Source organism: Tympanuchus pallidicinctus, unplaced genomic scaffold, assembly GCF_026119805.1.
Source record: "Tympanuchus pallidicinctus isolate F22 unplaced genomic scaffold, pur_lepc_1.0 scaffold6, whole genome shotgun sequence".
In the NCBI taxonomy this organism is placed as follows: Eukaryota; Metazoa; Chordata; class Aves; order Galliformes; family Phasianidae; genus Tympanuchus; species Tympanuchus pallidicinctus.
This window is the reverse complement of record NW_026294780.1, coordinates 31,426,734-31,449,905: the sequence shown is the minus strand read 5'-3', so window position 1 is coordinate 31,449,905 and position 23,172 is coordinate 31,426,734. Positions and strand designations below refer to the sequence as shown.

At 45.1% G+C, this 23,172-nt stretch overlaps 2 protein-coding genes and 1 long non-coding RNA gene across 9 annotated transcripts in view; 1 reads left to right on the top strand and 2 right to left on the bottom strand.

Annotated features, from left to right (window-relative positions):
- Positions 1-7,669, bottom strand: part of KLF12 (KLF transcription factor 12) — a 315,353-nt gene extending 307,684 nt beyond the window's left edge. Inside the window, exon 1 of one of the 7 annotated variants that reach the window (XM_052705637.1) lies at positions 7,482-7,669. The gene's annotated coding sequence lies outside the window, so the exon portion shown is untranslated. Of the gene's footprint in view, positions 1-6,584; positions 6,727-7,305; positions 7,325-7,481 lie in introns of those variants that run through there. The other 6 variants (XM_052705639.1, XM_052705638.1, XM_052705630.1 and 3 more) reach the window with 6 other exon arrangements.
- The window catches only part of LOC128092111 (uncharacterized), a 726,933-nt gene that overhangs the window by 660,333 nt on the left and 43,428 nt on the right, over positions 1-23,172 (top strand). The window lies entirely within an intron of this gene.
- Positions 11,083-15,818, bottom strand: LOC128092143 (uncharacterized). The gene is made up of 2 exons (XR_008211659.1): positions 15,477-15,818; positions 11,083-13,975 (listed from the first exon to the last, which is right to left on the bottom strand). It is a non-coding gene; the product is annotated as an uncharacterized LOC128092143 (long non-coding RNA).

Here is a 23,172-nt window from a genome sequence, read left to right as displayed (position 1 = left end):
CAGGTCGAGGGAGGTGATCCTCCCCCTCTACTCTGCTCTGGTAAGGCCTCATCTGGAGTACTGCGTCCAGTTCTGGGCTCCCCAGTACAAAAAAGACAGGGATCTCTTGGAAAGAGTCCAGTGGAGGGCCACAAAGATGGTGAATTCTTCTCTCCTATGAAGAAAGGCTGAGTGAACTGGGTCTGTTCAGCCTTGAGAAAAAAAGACTGAGAGGGGACCTGATCCAGGTCTATAAATATCTAAGGTGTGGGGGGCAGAATGGCGAGGCCAGACTGTTTTCAGTGGTGAGTGGAGACAGGACAAGGGGAAACGGCCGGAAACTGCAGCATAGGAAGTTCTGCACAAATGTGTGCAAGAACTTCTTTACAGTGAGGTGACGGAGCACTGGAACAGGCTGCCCAGGGAGGTGGTGGAGTCTCCTTCTCTGGAGATGTTCCAGACCTGCGTGGATGCCTACCTGTGCGACCTGCTGTAGGGAACCTGCTTTGGCAGGACTCAATCTCTGCAGGTCCCCTATGACTGCGACTAGGTAGAAACTAAGTTGTCTTGTAACTTACTGATTTACAGGGACTGGAAAGGAATGATATTCCCAACTTCTGTTTTAGGGTTTTTTCCTAAGAAAAATCTTTTCATTTCCCACTTAACCCAAATTTTCTTGCAACTACAAGAGTCCATGAAAAAGAAACTGGAATAGCTCCAACTACTGTCCAACACTTAAAAAGATTTTAAAGCATCATCAATCATAGCTCTTTACATGCTCTCCTGCAGCACTGCCAACTCTTATTCCAAAACTATTCAGAACTGTTTTATGCCAGCATAGCACACTCAAAGACTGCCTACATTATTCTGATTTTAAGTCCTGCTCAGATTTGTGTCAAGTGTTACTGTTTAATACAGCCATCTTTCCTTTTTTCCTAGGAAGAACCAGCAACTAATATGACTAACTCTAGCGAGGATGACCACATACTATCACATCTGCTATGAAAAGTGTCCTGAATTTTTAGCATATCATCTAAAAATGTCAGTCCCATGGAAAAAAAAAAAAACAAAAACACCATAACATTCACAGTAACTGACAACCAGTTTTTTTTAATGTAGCAAACTTCTAATGCTGGATCATTCTATTTAACAGTCATTCCAGCTGAAGTTCTCAGTGTCTGCTTCTGCAAAGTTTGATATCAAAGTACTCAAGAATACATCAGGTATTTTTGACTATACTGGTAAAGGAAAAAGTCTAAAGAACAATTCAGGATGTTTTTATTTGGAATGATTCTTCCTCAGAGATCCACAGAAGGAGATTAATACTTTCCTCATAGAAACTGCTGGGGTTAGAGAATCACCTTTCCCTGTGCTGCAACCAATCTGCCGAGAGCTGAACACCATTACCAAAGTTACAGCCTGCACACGCTCAGGAAGGCTTCCAGAACTTGCTGGCAAGACACCCAACTTCACTAACAGGCCCCAAGCACTCCTTCCGACAGCCCCACCTCTTTGCAGGCCAGTTGCAGTGACCCAGCCTGACGGTGCCACCAAGCTTCCTGCACTGCAGACAGGTATCTAAGCCTTTAGGAAACAGGTGCCATGTCACCATCACAAATGGGCTTTTTGGCCAAGGCAGAGCAAAAGAAATCATTCTTTGGTAGTCAGCAGGCAGACCAGTGTTAGCATTCCTAACCTTGTGCTCTTTACAGCTCTGACCAGTGGATAACGCCCACACTAATTAGAAATTGGGATCATTGCTTGTCACCTCACAGAGGGATAACAAAGCAGTTATCCTAACGCGACATCTGACAAAGCTGAGACCAGAGCTCAGGTCTCCAACACGATATGTCTGATTAATTATCCCCTTTGCTGCACTGATGTCCAAGGTCATGCATTTGATTGTTCTGTGTTTAAACAAAGGCAGCACGTTCACCCCACAGCCAGGAACAAAGCTGGGGATTTCTGAGTCCCATCATTACTCTGCTATGTAGCAAATACCGTGCCAGCCATTAGCAAAGAGCATACTTCATTCCTCTTCTGAGGGCTGGTTCACGCAGAGGACAAAAGCTTGCTACTGCTTACCAGACGTTCCTTAACTCAAGTGATGCTGGTTTGTGCTGCAAATTCAAAGCCCATCAATGCGAGTGCTACCAGCAACCCACAGAACAATAAGCACGAGAAAACATCTTTCTTGTGTTCCAGAGGGGGGGAAAAAAAGTATCTATGAATAAACAAACCAAGAGATTACAAAAATAAAAATCCAGACATTGTTAGGATTGCGTTCAGAGGAAATGTCAAGCTACAATGGTCTACACTAATGAATAAAGTCTTGAATCATGTGATTTCCCTTCAATCTTACACACGCAATTTTATTTCTGACATACCTTAGCTTTTGCATCCTTAACTGTGTGGTTTTTCATTTGAGCTAAGAACAATAACTATAGTCAGCAAGCCATCACAGAATCAGAATCACAGAATCACCCGGGTTGGAAGGGACCTCAAGGATCATGTAGTTCCAACCCCCCTGCCTAGCAGGGCCACCAAACGTACACATTCAGATCAGGTTGCCCAGGACCCCGTCCAACCTGGCCTTGAACACGTCCAAGGACGGGGCATCCACAACCACCCTGGGCAGCCCGTTCCAGGGCCTAACTACTCTCCTTGTGAAGAACTTCCCCCTAACATCCAACCTAAATCTTCCCTCCTTCAACTTGGATCCATTTCCCCTAGTCCTGCTGTTGTCAGCCCTTCTGAAGAGTTTACTCCCCTCCTGGGTGTAGGTTCCCTTCAGGTATTGATAGGCTGCAATGAGGTCACCCCGCAGCCTTACCATCACCTAGGCAAGTCCTATCTCTGCATCTGCAGATGAACAGACTCCTCTGACAGAAGAGCTGATGTGCACAGCTGAGTAGATGTGCAAAGTCAGTAGGATGGATCAAGACCGGAGGGCAAGGGAGCTCCCTGAAGGGAGAGAAGAGCCAACACCTCAGGATCCAGCACTGGTTGTATTTCGCACCATGGACTGACTATTCAGAGGCCACAGGGGCTGCTGCAAGTGGTAGTCTGATACAGCTTCAGTCACCTCTACACTGTCACAGTGCAAAGAGGCAGAAAAGCAAGAGGACAGCCCTTCTTAGATCAGCACCCAAGTTTACCCATGGACCTATGCTGTGCCACCTGCAGTCTTTGAAGACGTTTCACACAAGATCATACAGTGACTCCTGAGCCAAGTTTTACTGTGTATTTCGATTGAACAACACTGCAATGGCTCATGCCACCACCTCTGCCAAAAAAGGCAGGAAATGGAAGAGAAACAGCTATATGAGCCAGGCACAGCCATAACATCAAGATGTCTTCTCCAATTCAAATCACATTATTTTGCAATAGACAAAAAGAAAACAAAAAAATTCTATACTATACTTTGACTGTGGTTTAGACTAAAGTCTAAATTATTCATTCTGAAAAATACCAAGAGGTATTACATTGAAATCAAGAAAGGAAAAACCCACACTAGCTCAACATTATATACAGCACAGATCCACTCACTTCTTGGCAAAGCCACACTGGTCTTTTTCCTTCCTTCTGTCTCTCAGTGTTTGTTTTGTTTTTTAAGAACTCCCTGCCACCAAACCATAAATACAACTGATTAAAGAACAGTCACTTGTATTTGCAATATATTTATTGCTTGGGACCAATGACAAAAGCACAAATTCAAAGTCAACTTCAACCAATCACACCAAACCTCAATGAAGTATGAGAAAGTTCACACCTTTTTGGGCTCCAAATCTAAGCAGACCTACACAGGAAAGGGCTTTCTGCAACACTACCAGCTCAGTTTTAGTGCAAACCAAAAGAGACCGCACAATTTTCCTCATACAGGTCCAATTCTAACCACTACTGCACTGGTCTACATACACAGTCGGTCTCATCAGTACTCTACTTTGCCTATAGAGCTGACTGCCCAGATAGAATCTATCCCAGCAAAACATAACCTGCAAATATAACTCTTGTTGCTCATTCATTTTCATGTTTAGGATTGACTTAAAAAACAATCCATTTAGCTGATACAGGTCTGTCTGAAGTTCAACAGAATCAGTTTACATAGAGCTTTTGACTGACAAGCACTGTTGAAGTGTCTTCAGCGCTACAGCATAGATGCTATAAAATTGAAATGCTTTTATTTCATTAAAAAAATAATCTTTTTTCACTGCATAGGGAAAATCATCACTTCATGCTTTCACATTTGCACTTTGAAGACGTAAATATTTGTCTTACGGCATGGCAACAACATAAAGGAAAACACAACAATAAAGGAAAAGCTGCACTTTGCTTAATAATTTTTAAAATCTCACTTTGAACCATCACGCATCTTCCTATGTTTTCTTCATAGCCGAAGAAAGTGAGCATGCTTCATGTGCAGCTCCTCCTCTTTCAAAGGCGCACAGCTGCAGCTGTAGCAAACAACCACTAGTCAAGAGCTGAGAAGGTCAACGTCTCAACTGCTGCATCCATCTCAGCTTTTCCAAAATTGAAATTTCCAGTTGAAGAAATTTTTTGTTTGTTTCTCTTTGTATTTATGTCAAGAAAGTACCTCCATCCCTGGAGGCATTCAAGGCCAGGCTGGATGTGGCTCTGGGCAGCCTGGTCTAGTGGTTGGCGACCCTGCACATAGCAGGAGGGTTGAAACCAGATGGTCACTGTCGTCCTTTTCAACCCAGGGCATTCCATGATTCTATGGAAAGGCAAACCACAACTATGTCCCAACACAATAAATCAAGACAACTCTTCAGAAACCAAAAATGAAACATTTCAAGAAGAAAAAAAAAAAAAGAGTATTCCCCCAGCATTATTAATATGAGATGGTGAATAAGGCATTTGTATATTCAACCTGAGTGGAACAAAGACCTGGTCAAAACCAACCTTGCACTGAGCAGATCTGTTACCCAGCACAAAGAACACTCATGCCTTTGGGAAATGAGCAAGGAGTTGGCCATCCCAAAGAGCTCAGAGATCATCCAGCAGCCTCAAAGATGAAGGCTGCAACACTACAGCACTGGGAAGGTGGAGTTAGCAAGCACTGCCTACTTAATAATGAGACACAGCACATGCCTTCCCTGTAGCTGATAAACTGTCTGGGTGGGTAGATGCGTATCCAAAAGCTCAACAGCAGGATGCCTTTCTAAGTGCTAAAACACACGCACCAAATTTCACAGGGTTTCAGCAACACTGAATTGTGGCAAAGCGCACCTCAAACACCTGGAAGAGGATTTCTTGCCAAAACAGTGTGTTCTTTATTTCTACTTAATTACAGGGGGGTTCATCAGTCACACACTGCAGAGGTCTGCAAACTCAAGAGCAGAAGGACTATGCCTACCAGTGGGGTTTGAAGCCTAAACCCTCTCTGTGGCACAAGAGCTGGTTTGATGCTGCAGTACCTAAATCTCACTTCAGAAGCGAAGCTCAAATTGCACACACTCAGACCTGGCTAATCCCAAAAGACAGAGGGCTCCATGGTTATTAGCCAGTCCTGCAATCATCTTAAAAGTTTATTTTTAAAAGTTGCTACAAATTTTCTTCTGGCCTCCCTTAGGCTCTCAGATGCCTTTTTAGCACAGGCTTTTTTCTAGCGGAACAACGGGTAGGCAGCTTGGAAATGCTACTACAAGTACTGCTGAAGGAAAAGAATAAAATAGAAATTAAAACAAAAACCACCCTCATCTCCCATTCCCCTTCTCCACAAGTCTGACACCACTTCATTAGCAGCAGCAGAAACCAAAGAGCACCTCCCAAATCCCTAAGTCCCTCCAGCACACAACGCGATCATTCCTCAAATGCCCCGCAGCGCTTCTCCCCGCAGCCAAGTGCTGGCGGATGGCAGGGAAAAGATGATTTCTTCCACAGCCCCCTTTAAATGCTATGCACTGCTCCACGAATTGAAAAGCTAAAAGAAGAGGGAAAAAAAGCAGAAAACGGACCACCTCGTCCTCTGGCTACCCCCACCGCCTGGTTCCAGAGATCCGAGGGGGGCGGGGTGCGGGAGCAGCCCGGGCACTGCGGCCGGCGGCACGGTGATGTCATCCGCCAGGCTCAGCCCGGGGACCCGCAGCGGCCGCCACCGACCGACGGAGCCGGGGGCGGTCGGAGCGGGGGGGCCGCGGCGTTCCGGTCGCAGCGCGGCCCAGGGCTCGCCCGTACCTCCCGGTGGGCGACACGGCGGCTTCCAGGCGATGTTCGCGAGTTTATTACGTCCCGTTAGAAAGGTATTTCCGGGCACCCCCGCAGGAATACCGCGTAGGAGCCCGGCGGCGCGGTGCGCGCAGCCTGACATCATGCACAGAGCGCTGCCCGCGCCCCCCCCCCCCCCCCCCCCGGAATCCCGCACGGAGCGCTCCGCCGCTCCCGCACGTTACGGAGTTGGAGCTCCAGAAAATGGAGCCCGGCGCCCGCGCTACAGAGCGGCCCTGGGAAGTTGTCGCGGTCGCTACCTGCTGGGGCTGGGCAGGATGGGAACGAAGAGGAAAAAAATGAAGAGAATACCGTTTATCGTACGACGGTGGAGGGAAGAAAAAAAAAAAAAAAAAAAAAGCGGTTTACTTACTTACCCGGGGGATCGGAGGGGGGAGCTGCCAAAGGCTGACATAAGCCACGGTGGGGGGAGCGAACTTATCCCCGGCACCTCGCACGGACCGAGGCGCTCTGACCCCCGTAGGCGCACACACATCTGCTCCGATTCACAGCGCTGACAGCCGCCGGCTCAGTCCCGAGCAGAGCGGGTGCCACGGCCGCGCTGAGGGCGGGCGGAAGGCAGCGCACCTCCGCCGCACGGCTCCCCCGGGCCGGGCCGGGCACAGCCACGGATACGCAGCGCCCCGTGCACACAACGGCAACGCAAACGGTTGACAGCGCGGCGCGGACGCGCTCCGGAGGGATGAGGGATGCAGGCGAACGAGGTCGCACCGCCGCTCACCCCGCGTTCCCCAGCCGGGCGGGGGCAGCGCCCGGACCCCGCGGCCGGCCCGGACGGAGGTCAGCGGACGGGGAGGGGAGACACAAACGGCCCCGCGCTGCCCGTCGGCAGCCCCCTGCAGCGGCCTCAGCGGGAAAGTTGGGGAAAGTTCGGGCGCGCGGACCCCCGGCCCGGCCGCAGCCCCGGCCCCGCGCGGAGCCCCCTGTCTCCCTCCCCTCTGCTTTCTGTTGGGTTGTTTCGTTGTTTGTTTTTTTTTCTTAATTATTTCACTCCATCTCGGCGCTGGCCGGGACAGCCGAAAGCCAAATAACGCCGACGTTACGTTTATTCCGGTAAGGAACGGAACGGGCACAGACCTGAGCGGAGCCGCAGAGCCGGAGCGCCGCTTCCTCCCCCCGGCGCGGTGTCCCCGCGCTGCCCGGCCCGGCCCCCTCCGCCGGGGCAGCGCCCCCCGCCCGCCCGCAGCTCGCCGCCGTCCCCAGAAAATGAATGGGGGCACCCCGGCGAAGCGCGGCGTTCGCCGCCGACTTACCCGCGTCACATGATGAGCCGCGGGCAGGGTGGGCCGGGGGTGGAGGCTCCCGGCGCCGCCTCAGCCGCGCCCGCGCCACAACACCGCGCAACGCCGCGGCCGAGCCCCGCGCGGGGCAGCCGAGCGAGCCGCTCCGTTCAGACAAAGGCGCCGCGCCGGTCCCCTCTCGCCTCGGCGGGCGCCGGTGTCCTCGCTGGCACGCCGAGCGCCCCCACCGGCCGCCGGGCGGGGAGGGAGGAGAGGGAGGGGCCGCGCCTCCGCCCCGCAGCCGCCCCGGGGCTCGGTGAGCCGCCCGCCCCCGGGGTGGAGACGGGAACGCCCGGCCCGGGGGAGGGGCCGCCGGCGGGGCCCGGACTGGGGGTGCGCACGGCGCGGCGGGCGTCCTGGGGATGGGGGCGCCGAGGGGATACCCGCGGCGGGAGCCCTGCGAGGCGGTGGGGAGGGAGGGGACGCGGGGCGCCGTGGGCAGCACCGGCCGTGGGCGGTGGCCGTTCCTCGCCTCCCACAGGGTGGCCGCCGGGCCGGGGCGGACCCGAGAAGGGAATAGTGGGCGGGGGCCCCGTGGGGGTGCGGGCGGTCACCTGGCAGGGGTGGGGGCCGAGCTGTGCCGACCTTCCTTTGTGATTTTTTGTCTTAAATAAACACACTGCAGCTTTTGAGAACTCTGTGAGGGCTGGTTGTCGATTTGTTTGGGATTTTTTCTTGTGGTTTTTTTTTTTTTTTTTTTTTTCTTCTGTTTGTAGGGAGGTCGATGTGTAGGGTCACGCCTCTGCAAACCGAGAACTTCTCTTATGGGGAGGGTTTCAGACGAAGGAACTGAGGGTAACGGAGCACGGGGCTCTCGTGGCAACGCGGAGATAGAGGCAGTCCGACAGCCTGGAATTAGTCGTTATTGCATGGCTGCGCTGAAGGCGTTACTTTAAAGCACTTAGGAAACAAAATCGTGAATCTTGGGACTTGGTGTCTAAACTTTGAGAAGTAAACACCTATGTCGTCTCCAAAGTATGCTTACTAAGGTGTAGGTCTCTCTGAAAGTAATGCCTCCTGTTTATTTCCACAGAAACTGAACCAGTACAAAGAGCACAACAACACTGTTAGATAAATTCTCAGCTACTAAATGCTGGTTTTCAATGGTGACAACCATGATCCGTGCATTTTCAGCACTGATGAAGAAGAGCCTGTGCCCTCCACAAGTGGAGGTGACGAGGTGACCCACTGTCACTGTTAGGACTGCTGAGCCATACCACCTCACGGTGCTCGCATCCACTGTTTGGTCTCCATCAGTGTTCAGTAAGCATCAGTGAATGTCAGTGGGCACCATGTGTTCTGCATGGCAGAATTCAATGACACGCTTTTGCTTGTATGCACTTCCATGTTAGATGCCATGTCATCAGACTGTCCCTCTGCTGCCATCCATCACACGGCAACAGCATGTAATGGAATACTGTCAGGAAGGTTCAACCTCTACCACCATACCACCAATATGTGAAGCTGCGGGCCAAAATAATGAAATGGGAGGCATTACTATTGAAGTGGCCCTCGTACATGTTTATACAGCGAGATATTTTGGTGGAAGCATGCTGGCTCACGTGCACGTGGTGCCCAAGCCCTGCAACCAGCCTCCCAGCCTTTGCTCAGTGCAGAGCTGTTGTGGCTGTTCTTCGCCTTCTCCCTCAGGCTCCTGTTGCTTGAGGGCAGAACAGCAGGGCTGGTGTGCCCATAGGCTGTGACCAGCTCTGGCTGCCGGTGTGCCCCTTGGTGATGATCAGGAGACCTTCAGCATAAGGAGGCCAGAAAGCCTCCTCAGGTCCCACTGCCACGCTGGTCCCTGGCCTGCGCTCCAGTCACATTCCTGTCCTCCTCACATTCAAATCCCAGTCTGTAACCTCTCAGGTAATGGTTTGGTGAGTAAAGCACAACACAGGAATCACTCTGTGGCTGTGAGGTTGGCCTGCCACGCAACCACGTTCATAACAACCCGTAGGGTGTGCATATTTACACAGAGAGCCAGGCCGAGCCCAGGTAAATAACTACTGCTGAATGCTGTGACTTTCAGTACGTAAAAAGGAACGCTTGCTCTTCTACCCGGTAGTTACGCAGGGAGTCTGAGGAACCAGAACCAGCATCTGTTCCTTTAACGTGAAGTACATCCATGCAGTGCTTGGTGTGTTCTGCCCTTACCATGAACGGCACTCGGCCTCCTCTGGGCATGAGTGTTCTGGGTAAAGCAAGCTCCTTGCTCTTCATCCCTGTGTGTTATCTCACAAGGTTAAAAAAGGCAGGATGGCAAATAAGAAATGCTAAATCAGACAGAAACAGAAGTCCACACCGCACTGTATATAAATATGTCTCTGTGAGCCATAAAGGAGATTAGGTGTGATTTGCTATTATTTTGTCTCTGGTGTAATCTTTTCCTTTGGAGAAGAGGGAGCGCAGAGTTAAAATACAGTCTAATGACTCAAACAGCAGATTTATTGTTACTTCACGCATAGTGCCAGCTCCAAAAACTCACAAGAGATTAGGAATGTGATTCCTTCCTTTACAGAAGATTTAACCCAAGTCAAAAGTTAACACTGTAGCACCATGTTCTAAAAGATAAAACATGCAGTCCTGCAAGAAGTAGGCTACTTCAGAACTCCGCCGGAAATGGTACCTGGGTAGATTTATAGGTTGTATTCAGATTTATCAATAAAAACGTAAGTATTAGCACTTGGAATGGGGAGCAATGATTTCCTAGCCTTGAGCGTTCTGCAGAGAAAAACTAGGATTTACCTACAGAGGTTAAAGGATTAATGAATACTTGGCACATGAAAAATGAATAGCAGTCGCAGGAAGAAGATTGCATGTAGACGGTGTGATAAGGCGCGTAGCGGGGAAACATCACACTGCACGTGTCGCTGTGCCCTGAGAGCCAGATGAAGCTCATTTCCATTCAATCGCAGATAAAATATTTAAAAACGTCAATATATATTTTATCGCACTTAAGAAATATTTTATTCATTTATCTAGTATATCTAAGGAAATCGTCTAGAAGAGGGGCTGGTGATAGAAAGGTGTTCTCCGTGAGCTTCCCTGTGTGCTATGCTGGCTGTTTACATGGTCCGCTGCCTTCTATTACCCATATGCATGAATTTGCGGGCCAGTATCTAAAGCTAAAGTATGTGGCTACACTCATAGGAGAAATGTGTTACATGATTATATATCAATAGATTGATACAGAAACAGGGATATTACGCATTAGTATTTGATATATAACACAGATTTATAGAGAAATGTAGTTCTCAATCACATACTTTTATGGAAAAGCTGTCCTACTAAATCACCATCTTGGCTCGCTCCACATACCTGAACCCTCTGTTTCCATTCTTGTGCAGCTTAACAAAGCTGAGCATACACCATCTATTTGGAAGTGTTCTGACTTAAATTTTCAACACAGAAGTGCTTTGAAGGCATGTAGTATTTCCACAAATGTCTCATTTCTCTTTTTTGTCTTTTTCTTCTCTGAAGGATTTTAATTGTCTATTAATCCATGGGACTTACTTGCATATCTTTTTTTTTTTTTTTTTCAGAAACAAGAATCATAAATTTGGAAACAGCATCATCTTTTTTTTTTTTTTCTTTTTTTTTTTTTTTAAGATGTCTTGCCATATTAAGTTCTAAAAATAGAAGAAATCAGCCGGTGGAACATTTTTGGTTATTTGCTTTTATTGCAGACCCGACAGTTGTGTATGTGAGGGTTTTTTCCATTACCCTTTCCAGGTCTGCCATGTTGCAAACCAGTACTACACGCTTGCTGTTATTCACTCTTACAACCCCAAATTGTTATTTTCAGTCTTCCTGTAGATTTTTTTCCTTTAATGGAGCTTTCTAAATCTAATCAAAAGCAAAGTCCTTTAAAATCTCCATGTCCTGTCCCTCAGCCTCTCCTCTCTCCTAGATCTGTCCTGTATGGATACAGATTTCTTCATTTTTCCCCAGTAGCCATTTGCATTTCATTTTAGATTCTAATCCAGCCAAAAGTCAAGTAAATAATATTCTTGAAAGCACTTTAGCAACTTTTACATTTAACTTTGTCTTGGTTCCTGATTATTGTTTTGTTGTTGTTGTTGCTGTTTTGTTTTAATAATAATAATGAATCAATCATTTTCCAAATGGGGAATGGCATCACCAGCAGAGAGCACACTGGAACCTCAGAACAAAAGAAAACAGAAAATCAATAGCATATTTTAACAATGGAAGCCTGAAATAAATAAAGATGCATCTGAAATAAATCAGTAAGGTGCTGAGGTTTGAACCATTTTGTCATTTAAATTAACTCCAGTTATAAAAATACATATATTCTTAAGTTACCTACTGCTTATTCCATTTCAGCTTTTATTTAATTTTCTAATTCAAATATCAAGTAAAGTTAAAAGAAAAAGAACTCAACCTTTATTACCCAAACTGAAAACTAAGTGCTTTTTTATTTGTGATGCATGGCTAGGAAAAAAAAAAAAAAAAAAAAAAAGCAGTAACAAATTACATGATATATTTTAGAAGACAGATTGTGTTCATTTACTGAACTTGGGGGAACCTTTGGGTTGACAGATAATCAATTCAAATACCTGCAGCTGAGGGATTGTGTTGCTAATTCCTTTCACAAGCCTTCCCTTTTGAATAAAGGCATGTGAATGTTTTTTGCCCAGGAACTGACCACATCAGCAGATACAGCCTTTCTGATAAGGTTGCTGCCTTGCCATGCAGCCTGTGATCATCTGCCAAGTAGTTCCTCCGTTCCTTGTATACGTTGGTTTTAGGCTTAATGTGAATAAATTGTGCTTGCCCCTTTTTCTAAGAGCCATGATAAAGCCTTAGATTGCAAATTCTTTGGAGTGAGGACTTCAGCTTCCGTTTCTTTCAATCTAGTTATAAAGCATGCCTGTATGTATGGCACTGTGCTGCCAAGCACTGGGGTATTTTAGTCAGCTTCTAGGTGGCCACTAACCAAAGTGGTCTAGCTGATACACAGAAGTACAAGTGATACATGGCCATGTTTCACACAGCTCATTGCAAACATCAACAGTGGTATTCCTCAGGTCTGAAGATCAGAGCTTTGTAGTGTAGATATCAGTGTTTTCCTGTGCTTCGTACAAGCCAGTTGCTCATTCTCGGACTGACAATTAGGAAGTTGTTTCCTTCAGCCCACTCTCCTGAGTAAGCCTGAACACCTGGCTCAGGGCCTGAATGGCAACCTTAGTGTACACAATATAGCCTCTCTTATATGATGAAGGGTATAGTGGAGAATACTTCAGCATCAGAGCGAAAATTATAATCTAATATAATAAGAGTATGTTTGTCTCTGGGGACAGAGATCAAAATATTCAATTTGCCAGATTTAGATTAGCAGTGTTGCCAAGATGCATATTCTAGGAAAGTGGGGCTGCATAGTGTTAGTGCTCTACTCCCCTGATCTGAAAGCTGTGTGCCCTTCATATAACCTTGGATTGCACTTTTTTTAAAGTTGCTGTCTTTCAGCAGGAGCCATTGAAGGGCTGTGATCTTATTTAAGAGAATAGCTCCAGAATCACAGGAGGGACAGTTTCTTATTTAGTGTAATCTGACACTGGCGAAAGTTAACAGGGAGAAAGAAATCGTCAATGAACGCATTCTGTGAAAGAAAATTCTGGTTCTTTCAACTCTCCAGTGTTTGGTTAATATTTCTGTAAGGAAAAAAGATTGAGAAAAGCACTCCTGGCTGTGGAGAGCATATCAGTTGAAAGTCTAGGGATGGAACGAGTGGCTCTGGATTTTCCTTTCAAAACTATGTCAGCTGAATTTATGGACTTAAGATCACTCTGAGAAATCTTCTTACATCATTTTAAGCTTTGTATTTGATTCCATTGTCTGAGCTCAGTATATTGAATTACGCGTTATTTCGTTGTTCAGGAGGCGACAAAAAATGATGGATCTCTTAAGCAGTACTTTATAGAGAGGGGTATCAAATTCTTATATCAACACCAAAGTAACTACATCTCATCTGGTAAGACAGCAACTTGTCGTGGGACCATCTTCCCTTGTAGCTCACTCTGTGCTGTTTTCTGTGTGGCTCCTGGTCATGTTGCACTCCACTGTTTCTCTGCAAAAGTGCCCATTTGTGATTTGTTCCCTGTGTGCAGGTTTCACGAGCTGCAGAGGAAGTCTTGCACAGGGAGACACAGAAGGGCAGTTTCAAAGTGCAAAGAAATGCTGCATAAGCACTTGGGTTTTGTTCATGGTACTGAGAAGGGTTCTGCAGACAGCTTGGCAACAGAGCACATTCAGTTGGGTAGGTATGGCTTCAAACTCTTTGATTCTGTACTTTGTAGGCAGCTGAAACACCTGGGATGTCTTCTTTGCTCATATTATCTTAACAATCTTCTACGCTTTTCTTGTCAGATGTTGGGTATAGCAAATATTTTCAGGAAGTTCTGCGGTTTGTTTCCAGTTGTTTTTAATTCAGCAAAGTTCTTTGTTCTCTGTGGAGGTATTAAATAAATTACAAGAGAAATCCCTGAGCAAATAAGTACTTACATGCTTTTTCTTTCCTCAGACAGCCTTTCTCCTTTCCTCTCCTTTCTCATCTTTCACCCTTTGCTACAGACACTGTCCTGTATAACTAAGACATTCACACTGATAACTTTTGTTTTGATTTCACAGCTGGGCTGTTCCAGTACCAGCCTCTTGGATTCTGATGAGATTTCCCCTGCCTCAAGAGTAGAAGAGATCTGGAATCAGAATGGAACTGGGACACAGAGCAAATGTTTCTTTTCAACACTTCTGTTATTTCATGACTTGGGCTTGAAATGCCCACTCTGGTACCTGGGCATAATGAACACACCATAGTGCTTTCGGGATTAAAAGTTGCGTAAGAGTTTTCATCTGGACTCACTTGTACACATCACATTTCAAATGACTAAATTTCTTTGGGGGAATGTGTTGTAATTTTTAAAAAGGGTATTTCACAAATTATTAACCATAGACGTGCCACTGGGTATCAATCTAACAGCTAAAATACCCAATCATTGTGTTGTAGCAATTGCTTACTTAACGTTTTGGCTTGTTTGTGTCACTTTTGTTGTTTTTTTTTTTAAACTAAAAGAATGAATTCCTTTGACTGACTGCAAGGCTCAGAAAATACCAGTTATCAATTCTCTTCCTAATGACAACCGATGACATGATTTTTACAAACGGTTGAGCACTTGGCAAATGCTAGCCATAGAAATCGAATGAGCTGAAAGAAACTCCAGCCTGCCCCATTGTCATGACTGAGCTGACAGATGGGAAAAAGAGAAGGAGGTTGCGATGCTATCCCAGAAGCCCAGAGGCACAGCGTGAAGTGACTGCTCAAGTGCCTTGAAAGACCCCAAGTGAGGGAAGAGCAGATTTCCCTGGAGCAGACATCAACTGTACTTTGTTTCAGAGGTCGCCCTTTCTAACACAGCCCCCCAAACAGGCCCACCAGATTCTCAGCAGTGGAGGTAAAATAGAATTTCCAGGAAGGAAGGAGGAACCGGAGCCAGGCTGCTGCTGGGAGAGCAGGAGGGCAGGGGTGCCAGCGCAGCTGCCTCAAGCAGGTGGCCCAAATGCCAGCATCTGCTGCACCGTCACCTGCGTGGCCAGGCTGCTGTGCTGCCCAGTGTGCTGCTGCAAGCAGCTGCCTTCCCTGCCTGCACCTCATCAGCGGGGAAAATCCCCCGGTATGTAGAAAAGCCTCTAAGCCCCGGCGTAGGAATTCAGAAATTGCCAGTGACAGTCTGTTGCAGTCAGAATGCTAGGCCTTGCCTTTCCTTACCTATTTTTCCCCCCTCTCAGTGCGTCTAATGCGTATCCTCTGGTTTTGTAAAAAGCGACTTGAGAAGTTAAAAGTACCAAACCTCAGTAGCTTCACCCATATGTGCTGCGCGCCTCAGGCTAGACAGCACATATTGGTAGCCAGACTGAGAAGAACATTTACCACGTTACCTCTTAAAAACTCACTTTATTTTTCTTGTTGAGCTGGCTCCCATCCAATGTGACACTCCAGCATGAGCCATGCAGTGACAGCAACAGCCTCCATGGAAACACACCGGAGCATGAGGCCAGCTTGGGGTAGAGAGAAAAGGCAGCTTCGTCCTTTTTCTTAGTCTGCTGCATTTCCTTCTGAACACACTCTTTTTTCTTTTTTCTTTCTTTCTTTCTTCTTCTTCTTCTTCTTCTTTTTTTTTTTTTTTTTTTTTTAAAAAAAAAAGCATATTAGCAATCCCCCTCCTCTGCCAATGTTTTTTGTCTGTCTTTTGTAACAATGTAAAATTATGCTCACCCTCAGCAACCTGGAGCTGATTGCAGTACACCTTACAGCCCCAACATTGCACACCTCCACTCTCCCTTATTCACTCCAACCAAGTGCCAGAACCAGGAGGAGACCCTGCCTGTGCCACCAAAACGATGTGAAGAAATGCAGGCTCCTGTGGGAGGAGATTCGAAAACGCATTGCTGAGCCAGAGACCCTTGTGTGTCGAAGGTGTTGCAGACTCAGTGTTTCTTCTCATCCAAAAAGAGGTAGAAAGCAGCAAAGGAAGGCTGATGAAATTTCTGCACCATCTTCCAGAATTGTATGTATTCCCACTTCACTCAAGAACCAGTTGACCAAGAAAGAAGTGAGTGAAGGGAAGAAATTAAGCAGGTTGCTCTCCCAATAGTGTAACTGGGGAGACTTCGATGGTCAGGGTGCGAGGAGGAAGCACCTTCATCATCCTCATTTCTTTAATCATGCCTGCCTCTCCTTCAGACTAAGAACTTGTCCCTGCATCTAATAGCTTTATTCAACTTTGCATGACACTATTTTGATGGAATTGATTATATGATTTTTTCCTTAATATTTCTCTGAAATTCTTCTTCTTCTTTTTTTTTTTTTTTTTTTCCCCAGACTGTCATGAAGTAGATCTCTCACCCTGAATATTCACTCTTCAATATAGGTGGTGAACAAGACAGTTATTTGGCACTGCTTCAAATGCTTCAGCATTTCACCGGCTAAAACCCAGCAAAATCTGCAAGCCTACAGGCTAGCTGGTACTGTGCTTAACTTACAGACATGTGGCTTTACATCTACAAACTACACGCAAGCACTGATCTTCCCCACACATAACTCATAGGCTCCTACTACTGAATTCATAACATGCAGTGTGAAATATCAATTCTGTATATATCACGGGGAGAATTAGGTGCCTCAGATTCACAACAACCAGAGTACTGAGCAGGAGGCCTCTTAAACTAACCAAAAAGAATGACAGAAAACAGATATACAGTAGCATTTCCTTCATCTCAAGACTTAAAGTGCCTAAGTGTGGGCTGCAAGCAAACAGCTTCACAGGATTGGAATTCACAGGCTGGTACTATCTCCCCATGTTGAGCACCTTAGCCATCATTCCCAGGGGCAGCTCACATTATTAAAATGTGATGTGTCAGTACCCCAACAACGACAGATGTGTGGCATGTAATATAGTGCGTAATAAGCACATGTTAATGTATAATACTTTATCTTTTATAAATAATATTAGACAGCAGGCACTTAGTTGATATATACCCTAATTCTCTTATCTCCTCGCACAATTTCCTATATTAGATACACTTGCTTGAGAGACTGGGATGTTTCAGATTAAATGTAGACTGCAGGTGTTTTCATCAGCACCAACCACTCTTGCCTCTCTCTAACGGGAAAAGACTCCTCTTTAGGGTCTTGCTCATTTCATCCTGAAACAGATGTATAGATCCAATTGGCATTGCCAGACACCTTTGTTGTGCCATACACTTTAGAGGGCATTCAGAAGTATATTTTGCTTCACTGTATACTTTGGCTCTCTCAATACCAATTTGGTCCCTCCAAATAATTTGTGTATTTGTAGGCAGCAGTGGGTCCCTAAGGCTAATTCTGCACTCAAATCTTCACGACATAAAAGTGAATCTTTATAAATCCAGCCACTGTCCCCTTAATTAATTTTCCCACAAAAAAAAATGTTTGCCCCAATGCACCAGACCCCCAAGAAAACTAATTGCACAGTACGCATAAGGGAACAGTATTGCACAAGGAAAATCAATTGCTTGATTCCCTAAGTGGTACTCTCTGATTGAGGTTACTGAAATTACTTCTCCAAGATCACCAAGGGTTCTAGACCTTCAGTCAGCATCCTTAATATCTATTTAAGTGCAAGAGACCAAGTCCTGAAATAATGGCAATTTGAACAGCTGCATTGAGCTGGTTGTCCTGGCTGTGTTTAGCAAGCTGGGGATGTGGCCCAAGAATTCTGTGTATCTTCCCAATACCTTTCACATCACTTCTCATCTTTTCTTCTTCTCATCTATCTCTCATTCCAAAAAAAGCATGGCTATTTTATCATCTCGTAGTAATACACTAAAAACAAACTTTGTTGGCTACCTTCAAAGCACTTCATATAACTTTAAGACATTTACACTACCACAGCAACACTGCAAAACATGCCATCTAATTTACATAAAGTCACCCAGAGGTTAATTAGTATATGGCGGTAAATTTCCAAAAGAGTGCACCAGGAAAAAAAGCAGCGAAAAGCAATTCTTTCCTTAATTGGCTTTGTACACACACCTCTCACTCCATGTTTTCTGAATGTACTTAGTAATTTCTGTCTTCGTTTTCTGATAAGATTGCACGTCAGGTAGAAAAGAAGTCAGTCATTGTGTATGTCTAAGCAGTTACTTGCTGATCTTTTCTTGTGGGATAGGCCGTTTGGAAACGTGGTTAAGGCATGGCATCGCAATTGCATGATAGATGCTGTATTGCTACACTTGCACGCGTGCTCTGGAATAGAATAAAAAAGTAATCCTGGATATCTTTCAGTTTGAATAACTGCTGGCAAAGGTTGATAAAATCTGTACATTACAATGTCATGAAATCGTGCGCATTCCCAGCTGTGTGTGCACTGTGAAATGTGGAATGGAGGGAAGATGCTCACTTGGCGAGCCCTCGTGCAGGGGAAGAGTGGGACGTTTAGTACAGGCAAAATGATGCATTGCTGTTTGAAAAGAAGCACTCTGGGAGACCATCACAAACTGTCCCTAGGTGACCAAGCAAGAAGTCTTTGCTGGATTTACCTCTGAGTCTTGACACGTGGATCTGTGTATCAGCACCACATTTAGCTCTGGATCCTAAAACATCAATGGAAGTATTCATGCTTTTACACAAGAGCTTTAATGGATACAATCCGGGTTAATTCAAAGACTATATTTACTTCAACAATGACAGCATACACTTCCGCTATCAAGACCTAAAAATTGTGATAGGTTGCTTTACAGAGTTTTTAAAGACAGTTTTTAGTAATAGAATTTACTGCAGCCAGACTTCTGCTCCAGCCTGAATCTTGATAACCTAAAAATATTTGATAGCGCTGACCTTGGCCTTTTAAATATGAATTAAATCTACATTTCCCCAGAGGCTTTAGAGCCAGTCAAGAATTCTAACCTCAAAATGTGGCTGTCTCTGAAGTAAGTAGCAGAAATCAATGCAGTGGGGTTGCAGATTATTTTGAGCAGAGGTTGCTCCAGCTTTATTTCTGTCTTCTCCATCAAGCTGCTTAGATGCTCAGAACAGCAATCCCATTGGTGGAGCCAAGGATCCACTTTAGTTCCCTTTAGAAACAGAGCACCCCTGGATGTAGCATCAAAACAACAGGCACATCATCCTCTACTGGCACAGTAGAGGCACTGGCCTCTACTGCTTTCCTGATTATTCTACTCACTCTGCTGTAGGGAAGGTGATGGATCCACCTCCAGTCCTTTGAAGGTTTGCAGTTCTCTAAATGTTATTTCTGATTAGCATTCCCACAAAAGATGTCTAAAAGGCAAACACTTGCAGAACTTCAAACACCTTCATAATAAAGTGGATGCAAAGTTGTACAAAATTTTTCTGGTAATGCTAGAGTAGTTACTTGTAGTATTTGGCAGTGCTACTAGCATAATTAGAGCCCTTCCATTTTCCTCAATCGTGAGTAAATCTTTGCTTGACAAGTAGCATCACTGCATTTGTTCAAAAGTTGTGCTGTAATAAGAACACCAATAATTGACATTGAACATATTCTATCTTATGCATCTATTGTTCCCTATTACTCTTGGTGCCTAAACAAGCGCTTTTTTTCTTCCTTTAAACAGCCCTTGTCCATTGTTGGTGTTTACAATCTTGTTATTGTTGCTGAGAATTCTCTTATTCCTTCCCCACCATTGTTTTGCAAAGCTAAATGCATTTAGTTATTTTAATCTTTCTTGAAAAGTCAATCCTTTAATTAGAATCTATGACTGTGGAGTTCCACAGGGTGTCTGCAGGCTAAAAACCACTAAGGCTGTTTTCTTACTAATTGTGCTCACAGACAGGACATTTGTTAATGTTGTTGATGGCAATAGTTTGTTGGGGCTTTTTTTGTTTGCTTTTTTTTTAAAAAAAAGAAGAAGAAGAAGAAGAAGAAGACTGTTTATTTAGGTGAGAGACAGAAGGCAGAATTCATTAAATTAGATTTTCAAAAGCTTGAAGGCACAGAAAGGGATGATTTTCTTGGTTGGGATTTTTAACCAAAACATACAGCAACGTGACTCCAGCCAGGGGGCTGGAGAATGAGCATGTCAAAATCTCTCTAAAACACAGAGATTTCAAGATTTTACTTGTAAAAGAAGGCTGACAAATGTTGAACCATTCTCTCGTTTACCGATTGCTGATGAACATACAAAAATGTGGCAACACTCCTTGATTCCTAATTTATTGAATGTGTTTTGCTAAAGAAACATTTGGAGATTCAGTGGAAAGAACCGACTGAACAGCCCCAAAATGATTACATCATCTTTTTTCCCCTTTCTTGCTTTCATCTCCAGTTTTGCTCACTGAGCCTGCATGCGGATTTTTAGGAAGAACTTAGTTTTTCTAGCATGCAGAAGAAGAACCAACAATCTCTTACACAGGCATTACAACAAGCTCTTGAAATAAGTTTTTATGGGCTTCTAATTCCTCTTCTGTGTGTCTTTGAGGGATGTAAGTTCTCTGCTTATGCAATGGCTCTCCACAGCACCATACACACTATTCTATATAGTAAGTGTGGAAATAACTTGCCCAAAAGATAAATTTTTACACATCTTTCGCACATGAATTTACTGTAGCTTGAATGTTTCTTATGCTGGGATATATTCACTGATTCATTACCCACAGGTTAGAACAAAAGTTCCATTGTTGGGCATACACACTAATGGTATTTCATCACGATATGCCCAGGATGTGCTTATATTCCCTCTGCCCTCCATTTAATAACACCAAGATTATGAAGATCAGTTGTGTAGTGTGTCTTTCTCTGCACTTAAATCCTGTTCTGTCACTGCTGTGTCCCCCCTCCACTTCCCCTGTGTCCCACACTGTAATTCACTCTTCACATCCTATTCTGAAAGTAGCCTTTTTAAGGCATTTCTCCTTTACTTGGGAGAAAAGCCTCAGTGGTTGGGGCTTCCTCATCCTTGCCATGTTAACAAATGTGTTGTGCACATCAGCTCTAGACCTGATGTAGTCTTACCCCTGGTGATGACAGCCAAAATGATACTAAAGACCTCATTAATGTTTTAGTTACACTGCTAATCATATGCTAGCATGTGGGTCTACGCACCATCAGTTACTGGCATGGATGTGATCTGAGAACAAGCATCTGTCAGGCAGTACCCTTACTGGGCCTCTAGGGATGCCTATGTCTTTCCAAATGATTTCCTTATTAGAACTTTTTTGTGCTATGTGTAGCATCCGTACCCCCCTTGAAAGCAATCATTGCCCCATGTCCACACTGTCTCATTTCCTTCTTCTATTCCTCTATTGCAGCTCAAGGTGGAGGGAGGCTGTGTCTTAGAATCATAGACTCATCATAGAATCACCAAAGTTGGAAAAGACCTCCAAGATCATCCAGTCCAACTGTCCACCTACCACCAATATTTCCCCACTAAACTATGTCCCTCAGTACAACATCTAAACATTTATTGAACATCTCCAGGGACGGTGTCTCTATCACCTCCCTGGGCAGCCTGTTCCAGTGCCTGACCACTCTTTTGATGAAGAAGAATTTTCCTAATATCCAACCTGAATCTCCCCTGGTGCAACCTGCCATTCACTCCAGTCCTATCACTGTTACATGAGAGAAAAGACCAACCCCCACCTTCCTTCAACCTCCTTTCAGGTAGTTGGAGAGAGCAATAAGGTTCTCCACTGAGTTTCCTCTTCTCCAGACTGAACTCAGCTCCCTCAGCCACTCCCCATAAAACCTGTGCTCCAGACCCCTCACAGCTTTGTTGTCCTTCTCTGGACATGTTCCAGGGCCTTGGTGTTTTTCTTTTAGTGAGGGGCCCAAAATGAACACAGCACTCAAGATGTGGCCTCACCAGAGCGGAGTACAGGAGGACAGTAACCTCCCTGCTCTTACTGGCAACACTATTTCTTAGAATATTTTTAAAATATATTTTTAAAATATAAATTTATATTCCTTGCTTTCCTCTTCTCTGTGTGTCTTTTTCTGCACCTACAGTGTCTTAGCTTTAGCTGCAGCAGAGCTCACTCCTTCTCTGAATATCCCTTGCACAGCGACATAATCATTCTTTTGGTATCTAGGAGCTGTAGCCTAAAACCCTCTCAGCTCAAGACGTGCCCTATTTCCAAGGTGAGATGGCTATCACCAGAGATCCTGAAAGCTGAACTCAGACTACACTAGGCTACGTGCCCTTGGGGATTTCAGAAGAAGCCAGACATCTTGTCTGGTCAGTCCAGGGCACAACAGATTTTAGGTGAGAAATGTGTGGCATTTCCTCAGCTTGGGCTGCATTTGAGCCTACTCAAAACTTTGCTTTGAGGGATTTGATGGCAGTTTAGGGTGTTTCTGGAGAGTAAGTGTTTAGTGGATTGGACAGTGCTGGAGTGAGTGAGTAACGTGGATCCCTGCGATAGTTTTGATAGTTTTGTATAAGCATAGTTTTGATAAGGGTGTATGTTGCTCTTACTGCCTTCTGCTCAAAAATCTGGCAAGTAATTGTGTATGCTAAGATCTGTGTACCTATACTCACAAACCTATTTACTTTGCTTTTTAATGAAATCCCTACATTTACACGACTAAATGACAAGTCTGCATCAGCAGGCCCTTGACATAAAGCTCACCACTGTGCAATGTACACTGCAGTTCCATCCAGGCTGCAGTGCCAAAGACTCTGAAGTTCAGCCATCCTGGGACTGTAAATGGGGAGATTCATTCCTACTGTGTAAATAGGAGACAAACTAGCTTTCAGGCAGTAGTGAAAATCAAAAATAAATGCTTTTCTTCTTAAAGGAGTAAAAAGCTCATCCTCTAAAAATATGAAAAATATTTCAATTTGGTAGAGAACAAAATATTTTGAAATTATGCAATGTGAAACCGTTCCTGACACCCCTACTGAAACACGACCCTGGTTCCAGGGTGTTCAGGCGCCCCTGCTGGGACAGATAATCTGCATTTAAATTACAAGGTTCAGCCATATGTCTGGCTGGGAAATGAAAAGGTTGGAGTGATAGATACCACCTTGTGATTTTGCAATTGGAGCCTTTCATCCTATTCAGTCACTCTCCTGCACAGTGGCCTGTTCCAGGAAAAGCTTGCTTCCCATTAAATAATATCTGAATGTCTCC